At 33.9% G+C, this 8693-nt stretch overlaps 2 long non-coding RNA genes across 2 annotated transcripts in view; both read right to left on the bottom strand.

Moving 5' to 3' along the window:
- The window catches only part of LOC121031694 (uncharacterized), an 11948-nt gene extending 5813 nt beyond the window's left edge, over positions 1 to 6135 (bottom strand). The window contains exon 1 of the long non-coding RNA XR_005790852.1: positions 6002 to 6135. This is a non-coding gene — a long non-coding RNA (uncharacterized LOC121031694). The remainder of the gene's footprint in view (positions 1 to 6001) is intronic.
- Positions 1 to 8693, bottom strand: part of LOC121031692 (uncharacterized) — a 276759-nt gene that overhangs the window by 42060 nt on the left and 226006 nt on the right. The gene's annotated exons all lie outside the window — the stretch shown is intronic.

Raw genomic sequence — 8693 nt, 5'->3', positions numbered from 1 at the left:
ATACATATATATGTATATATATGTATATATATATATATACATATATATGTATGTATATATATGTATTATTTAACATATACATATGTTAAATAATGTTAACTATACTGGAATTATATATATATATAGATACACACATATATGTACATATATATGTATATATGTATATGTATATATGTATACATGTATATACATGTATATATATGTATACATGTATATACATGTATATATTATATATATATGTATACATGTATATACATGTATATATTATATATATATGTATACATATATATAAAGAAAGGAAAAAACAAACAAAAAACTTAGCCTTACAATTAGTTTAGAAGGAATGAGAAATCCTAGTTATAATAGCAATGTTATTTGACAAAGAATCTATAAGTAACTCAAAAGGACATAGTCTTCTGGATTCATAGTATTCATTTCATTAGATCTGCTTCAAACTGAGTACAAGGTACTAATTCTTTATCTTATTGAACTATTGCCAACCCTCTGGTAAGAGGAAATTCGCTTTTTCATAAGTAAAAATCACTTTAAGGAATGTAGTATAAAATACAGTATAGTATATTTCATTGTATATACTTTATTTAGTTAATATGACTTAGAGTTTTGTACAATAGTGAATATTAGGCCTTTTTTTTTAAAGTAAGATTTCTAATTCGTTCTTGTGTGTATTTCTTGTGAATGGATGGAGCCCATGTTTTTGCAAATTGATAGGGAATTCAATTGCTGGGTGAGAGGAGAAGGGAGAATTATAAATTGTTGTCTAAGAAGAGATGGTTGCACAAGTCTTATTATTATTTTTTTTGACAAGTCTTATTATAGAGTTACCAAGTTTACAGAGTATTCCTATATATTTCTCAAATATATATTGAGATCTTATCAGGTTTCAGGCACTGTTTTGGGTGCTTATGGTATATCAGCGAACAAAATAAAAAGGCCTTGCCCTTGTGGAGCTTACACTCTAGCAGGAGAGATAGATAGTAAAGTATGTCCTATGGGAAAATAAAACATTACAGCAGAGTTAGGGAATAGAGAATGCAGGAGTAGGGGTTCAAGAAAATTGGAATCCTCTAATTTTGCTCAAGCTTTACAAGGGTGATAGAAAATCTGCTGATATTCTAGTTAGATATTAGACTTAATATAGTTTAGAGTCACGTTCACCACATTATTTCATGTAACCTTTTTCTAACATAATGAAAATCTACCATTTCTTGTGAGGATACAACTATGTTATCTTACTGCTGCAAAATGCCATCTAATATGTGACTCATTATCAAAGAATAGACCTGTAATTCTAGTCTTCCCCATCTTCAGTTGTTAAAACAATCAAATATACTTGCATTTACAGGCTCCTCCACCATGGAACTATTATTTTCCACTTCTGCTATCCTTGCAATATTCTTTGATTGATTTGCTAATAACTTAATTTCTCATTTTGTCATCTTGCAGACATTTTATACTAATTGTATTTAATGGACTGTGAGCTACTGAAATATTTAGAGCCATTGCTAGTAAATGCAAAATATGCTTACTGATAGAATATAAAAATAAGCAATTGGTAAACCAATGAAGATATACATTATCTGGGATCATTGAGCTTATAAAAGTTTAATGGAGGCTAGAAGAAATATCTCATTACCATTCTAAGAAACTAAAAAAAAATAGTGCTGGGCAGATTGATGTAGCAAACTAATATTTGAATATACTGGAAATCATCATGTTATTCACTGATAACTTTTAAATTTATTATAGCAAGCATTACTATGTTCCCACGGTTGGTTGATTTTACAACCAAATCTCATCATACTTGACTACAACCAAAGCTAGTTTTCTCTTCATTTACCTTTTCTGTCATTTAATGAAATCCTTTTAAGCATGTTTGTTGGCATTAGTATAAATAACTTCTATTCAATGTAGACATGATAGATGTTTACCTTTGTTAGTTTATTTTAAATATATATATATATATGAATAAACTTTGGTTTCATTATTTTATTTTGTTTATTGTGATAAAAATTGTTAAATTATAGAGTTCTTAAAGCTGTTTCACCTGAGATTTTTAATTTTTTTTTTTTATTTTACACTTTGCCTCCATCTGTTCTGAGATTTTGTTGGACATAACATAATACAAGTAGGCAAATAAGGGTGATATATGCAGCAAGAAAAAATACTTCTGTGTGATTCTTAAGGTGTATTAAGATGAAGTAATTTAGTGTCAAGGAATAGTAGAAAATAAGTTTTGATAATGAATAATAATTAAAACCACTTATTCGTACATATAACATGTTTAAATATTACCTCAAATATTTAAAACAAAACTATGGCTAAGTACAATTGTCTTCATTTTGCAATTGAGTTAATCCAGGATACAAACATGCTAGTGACTAAAAGCTAGACGAGTCAAAAGGGGGATTTTCCTTATGTCTCTGATTCTGAAGTCGGTAGTTTACGGTATGCTTCCATGACCCTCCAGGGTGAAACAATGAGTGCTACCGAGGATTTTAAGGAAGGAGAAGGAGAAAGGCAGGCTATGAAGTGTAGAGTTTAGGCAGTAACAGACATTTGAGGAATTTGATTAAGGAAGTCATGTGATAATCTCAGCATCACAGGCAGATTGAATCTAGCCATGGTGTACAATTGGAATTGGTGTTGGGGAAGGAAGGGAGAAGACAGCTAGCTGGTCATTACTCTAGGTATGAGTTGAATATTATATTAAATAGAGATTTGATATATATGAAGAGGAAAAATGATTATAAGATGTTTTTAAAGAAATAGCAACAGGATTTAGTTGTGGGCGGAGTGTAAGTAGAATGGAAGTAAGAGAATTACTTTAAATGTTTACATATTGCAAATGCTCTGAATTCCGTTTTTTGAGTGATCTTGTGCAAAACTATTTTCTCTGTCCTGTTGACTTTAGAGGATTCTTACAGAAATTCTAGGACGTAAAGGTCTACAAAAGTGCTTTATAAACAGTAAAAGCCCAACAAATATAATGTGACTTTTGTACTATGACTTTAAAAAATTACCAAAAAGAGTTATTAAAAATGAATTTCTACCTCTGTAGCAAGTCTGAGGGAATCAATATTATTCAAGTAAATGACATTTTGGTGAATCTTCAAATTATATTCATATTCCATTGTCAACATTTTCTCTCTCTGAAGCAAATGCAAAAGATAACACATTTCTACCTCCAGCAGAGAGTCTAAAATATAATGAGTATAAGAGAAAGTCACAGAAGTCAGAATGGAATCAAGTTTTCATATTAAGTCTGCATATTTTGGCTAAGGCAAATAATTGCTATTGTAGTACAGTGTTATAACAAGGGCAGAAATGTGTTATGTGTTGTAGACATAATTAACCTATTGTCATAAACATTTTAGGGAGGTTCTTCATTGTTGGTTCTTCTGGGACCTTGAGATATTCACATCCATTGATTTTCTTGAGGTGAAACAGTCTGTAATTTAGTCAAGTCCAAAATTGTTTTCAAGATGTGTACAGACCTGTTGGATGGACAAGAAATTTGAGATGTAGGCTAGATTAAAAGACAACCGAACTTCTGAGAGAGATTTTCTGTAAGTGAGAAGGTTTGGAGTGTGGGCCGCACTCTGTAACAGCAAGCCTCAATGGAAGGAGAGCAAATTTATTCCACATATATTTTAGAAGCTGTTTCTTGCCATTTCCTGGTTTAGCCCATTTCTGGAAGGTCAATGGAACATACAGAAGAGAGGGAGTGCAGAATAAAGAAAATAATAGGTGGGAGCAACAATACTGGTAGAGAGGAGCCCACTGAAAGGGCTGTTAAACAGAAAGGAAAGGGCTCAATAATTCAAAAAAGACTTGTATAAGCACAGTGTATAGTGAGTAAATGACTAGGTGCAGAAGCTGGGGCCAGTGGGCCACAAAGATAAGGAACAGCAAGAACAGGACTAGAGCAGTGGCAGAGGATTAAATATATTCTAGATTTCCCTCTCCTTCTCTGGTTACCTGGAAATTCCTCAGGAGAGTAATGTGGAGGAGAGTGAGAATAAGACTGGATTCTTTTCTAAAATAGTGGATGAGTGTTAAATCCATGAAATTGGGAGTGTTACTCTAAATGTGATACACCAGTGATCTATGGAAGGCGAGGGCAGAAAGATAGTTTAAAAAGCTGAGGTTCATACAGTTGTTATATTACAATCCCATTTTGTAATGTATAGTATTTTAAATTGAAAACAAAATCTCAGTCAGTAAAATCAAATAGTTGTTATTGTACCTACTACAATTTTTATTCTCTTTAGGCAATGTCTATATATCTTCTAAAATTTTAGAGAAAGAAAATTAGTCCACTAAATTGTCTTGTTATTTAAAAAGTTGTTTTCTGTATGATGGCAAAGTCCCACTTTTTTCTAAATATAAAATTTTGAGGGGGACTTATCTCTATTGTTCTTGGTCTCTTCCCAGAGTTATGTTAAGTTTACTAATCTTTTCAAAGAACCAAGTTCTGGATGATCCCTTTATTGTGTATTACCCTGTTATATTAATTTAATTTTTCCTGTTATTTCCTTTTATTTGCCCTTTTTTTGCTTTCTATTTTATTGGTTTCTTCAGTCATTAATTTAATATCTTTATATTTTAATATAATAATTTAATGCTGTGTATTTTTTCACCAAGTACAGATGTTGATGCATCCTACAAAGTTTGATGTGTCATATTTTCACTGGCATTCAATTATAAATGTTATCTTTTTATTTTGGTGTTTTGGACATATGTAGTATTGAGAGGTTATTATTTATATCTGCTATTATATCTCCTGTTATTCTTACTATGTCTTATTAATATTGCCTCAATATCTTAAGTAGTCTGTGTTTTTATTATAGTGCATCTAGGTAAAGATGTTTTATTTGTTCTGACTGGACATCTCTGTGCTTCTTGATTCTGAAAAAATAAGTCTTTTGTTTATTTTGGAAAACATCCTCAATTACTATCTTCTCAAATATTGTTTCTTCTCCTAAAATTTTTTTACCTTTGTCTTGAAATGTAATTAGAAGTTGTTGGACTTCTCTTTCAAAAACTCTTTGTCTCAGTTGCATTTGGTGTAACATTTTGCTTCCATCTTTTAGTAATTAATTTTGTCTTCATTTAGGTCTAAATTCAGATGTTATATTTCTTTCTTGATTTTTTTAATGTTTTTATCTTATTTTTGAAAGCGAGAGAGTGAGCAAGTGAGTGGGGGAGGGCAGAAGGAGAGACAGACACAGAATCAAAGCAGACTCCAGGCTCTGAGCTGTCAGCACAGAGCCGGGCTTGAATCCACAAACTGTGAGATCATGACCTGAGCCAAAGTTAGACTTAAATGACTGAGCCACTCAGGCGCCTCTGTATTTCCTCTTTAGAAGTTGTATTTTTTTTTCAGGTAATTCTATATTTATTTATTTTTTAATATGAAATTTATTGTCAAATTGGTTTCCACACAACACCAGTGCTCATCCTAACAGGTGCCCTCCTCAATACCCATAACCAACTTTCTGCTCCCTTCCACCCTCCATCAACCCTCAGTTTACTCTCAGTTTTTAAGAGTCTCTCATGGTTTGCCTCCCTCCCTCTCTAACCTCTTTTTTTTCCCTTCCCCTCCCCCATGGTCTTTTGTTAAGTTTCTCAGGATCCACATAAGAGTGAAACCATATGGTATCTGTCCCTCTCTGTATGACTTATTTCACTCAACATAACACTCTCCAGTTCCATCCATGTTGCTACAAAAGGCTATATTTCATTCTTTCTCATTGCCACATAGTATTCTATTGTATATATAAACCACAACTTGTTTATCCATTCATCAGTTGGTGGACATTTAGGCTCTTTCCATAATTTGGCTGTTGTTGAAAGTGCTGCTATAAACATTAGGGTACAAGTGCCCCTATGCCTCAGCACTCCTGTATCTCTTGAGTAAATTCCTAGCAATGCTATTGCTGGGTCATAGGGTAGATCTATTTTTAATATTTTGAGGAACCTCCACCCTATTTTCCAGAGCAGCGGCACCAGTATGCAATCCCACCCGCAGTGCAAGAGGGTTCCCATTTCTCCACATCCTCTCCAGCAGCTGTAGTCTCCTGATTTGTTCATTTTAGCCACTCTGACTGGTCTGAGGTGATATCGCAGTGTGGTTTTGATTTGTATTTCCCTGATGAGAAGTGACATTGAGCATCTTCTCATGTGCCTGTTGGCCATCTGAATGTCTTCCTTAGAAAAGTGTCTATTCATGTCTTCTGCCCATTTCTTCACTGGATTGTTTGTTTTTTGGGTGTGGAGTTTGGTGAGTTCTTTATAGATTTTGGATACTAGCCCTTTGTCCAATATGTCATTTGCAAATATCTTTTCCTGTTCCATCCGTTGCCTTTTGTTTTGTTGATTGTTTCCTTGGCAGTGCAGAAGCTTTTTGTCTTCATGAAGTCCCAATAGTTCATTTTTGCTTTTAATTCCCTTGCCTTTGGGGATGTGTCAAGTAAGAAATTGCTGCGGCTGAGGTCAGAGAGGTTTTTTCCCTGCTTTCTCCTCTAGGGTTTTGATGGTTTCCTGTCTCACATTCAGGTCCTTCATCCATTTTGAGTTTATTTTGTGAATGGTGTAAGACAGTAGTCTAGATTCATCCTTTTGCATTTGCTGTCCGGTTCTCCCAGCACCATTTGTTAAAGAGACTGTCTTTTTTCCATTGGATACTCTTTCCTGCTTTGTCAAAGATTAGTTGGCCATACGTTTGTGGGTCCGATTCTGGGTTCTCTATTCTATTCCACTGGTCTGTGCATCTGTTTTTGTGCCAATACCATGCTGTCTTGATGATTACAGGTTTGTAGTAGAGGCTAAAGTCTGAGATTGTGATGTCTCCCACTTTGGTCTTCTTCTTCAATATTACTTTGGCTATTCGGGGTCTTTTGTGGTTCCATACAAATTTTAAGATTGCTTGTTCTAGCTTCGAGAAGAATGGTAGTGCAATTTTGATTGGGATTGTAATGAATGTGTAGATTGCTTTGGGTACTATTGACATTTTCTTGACAAAGAATATTGACAATATTCTTCCAATCCATGAGCACGGAATGTTTTTCCATTTCTTTGTATCTTCTTCAATTTCCTTCATAAGCTTTCAATGGTTTTCAGCATACAGATCTTTTATGTCTTTGGATAGGTTTATTCCTATTTGGATAGGTATTTTATGATTCTTGGTGCAATTATGAATGGGATAAGTTACTTTATTTGTCTTTTTGTTGCTTCATTATTTGTGTATAAGAATGCAACTGATTTCTGTATATTAATTCTGTATCTTGTGACTTTGCTGAATTCATGTATCAGTTCTAGCAGACTTTTGGTGGAGTCTATTGGGTTTTCCATGTATAATATCATGTCATCTGCAAAAAGTGAAAGCTTGACTGGAAAAGCTTTGCCAGTTTTGATGCCTTTGATTTCCTTTTGTTGTCTGATTGTTGATGCTAGAACTTCCAACACTTTGTTAAACAACAGTGGTGAGAGTGGATATCCCTGTCGTGTTCCTGATCTCAGGGGGAAAGCTTTCAGTTTTTCCCCATTGAGGATGATATTAGCTGTGGGCATTTCATAAATGGCTTTTCTGACCTTTAAGTATGTTCCTTCTATCCCGACTTCCTTAAGGGTTTTTATTAAGAAAGGATGTTGAATTTTGTCAGATGCTTTTTCTGCATCGATCGACAGGATCATATGGTTCTTATCTTTTCTTTTACTAATGTGATGTATCACATTGATTGATTTGCAAATGTTGAACCAGCCCTGCATCCCAGGAATGAATCCCACTTGATCATGGTAAATGATTCTTTTTATATGCTGTTGAATTCAATTTGCTGTATCTTGTTGAGAATTTTTGCATCTATGTTCATCAGGGATATTGGCCTGTAGTTCTCTTGTTTTGCTGGGTCTTTGTTTGGTTTGGGAATCAAAGTAATGCTGGCTTCATAGAATGAGTCTGGAAGTTTCCTTCCATTTCTATTTTTTGGAACAGCTTGAGAAAGATAGTTATAATCTCTACTTTAATGGTCTGGTAGAATTTCCCAGGGAAGCCATGTGTCCTGGACTCTTATTTGTTGGGAGATTTTTGATAACTGATTCAATGTCTTCACTGGATTTGGGCTGTTCAGGTTTTCCATTTCTTCCTGTTTGAGTTTTGGAAGTGTGTGGGTGCTTAAGAATTTTTCCATTTCTTCCAGGTTGTCCAGTTTGTTGGCATATAATTTTTCATAATATTCCCTGATAATTGCTTGCATTTCTGAGGGATTGTTTGTAACAATTCCATTTTTATTCATGATTTTATCTATTTGTGTCATTTCCTTTTCTTTTTGGGAAGCCTGGCTAGAGGTTTATCCATTTTGTTTATCTTTTCAAAAAACCAACTCTTGGTTTCATTGATCTGCTCTACAGTTTTTTCAGATTCTATATTGTTTATTTCTGCTCTGATCTTTATTATTTCTTTTCTTCTGCTGGGTTTGGGGTGTCTTTGCTGTTCTGCTTCTATTTCCTTTAGGTGTGCTGTTAGATTTTGCTTTTGGGATTTTTCTTGTTTCTTGAGATAGGCCTGGATTGCAATGTAGTTTCCTCTCAGGACTGCCTTCACTGCATCCCAAAGCGTTTGGATTGTTGTATTTTCATCTTCATTTATTTCCATATATTTTTTACTTTCTTCT

Source organism: Herpailurus yagouaroundi, unplaced genomic scaffold, assembly GCF_014898765.1.
Source record: "Herpailurus yagouaroundi ecotype Mexico unplaced genomic scaffold, PumYag 141, whole genome shotgun sequence".
Taxonomy (NCBI): Eukaryota; Metazoa; Chordata; class Mammalia; order Carnivora; family Felidae; genus Herpailurus; species Herpailurus yagouaroundi.
This window is presented reverse-complemented; position numbering and strand designations above follow the sequence as displayed.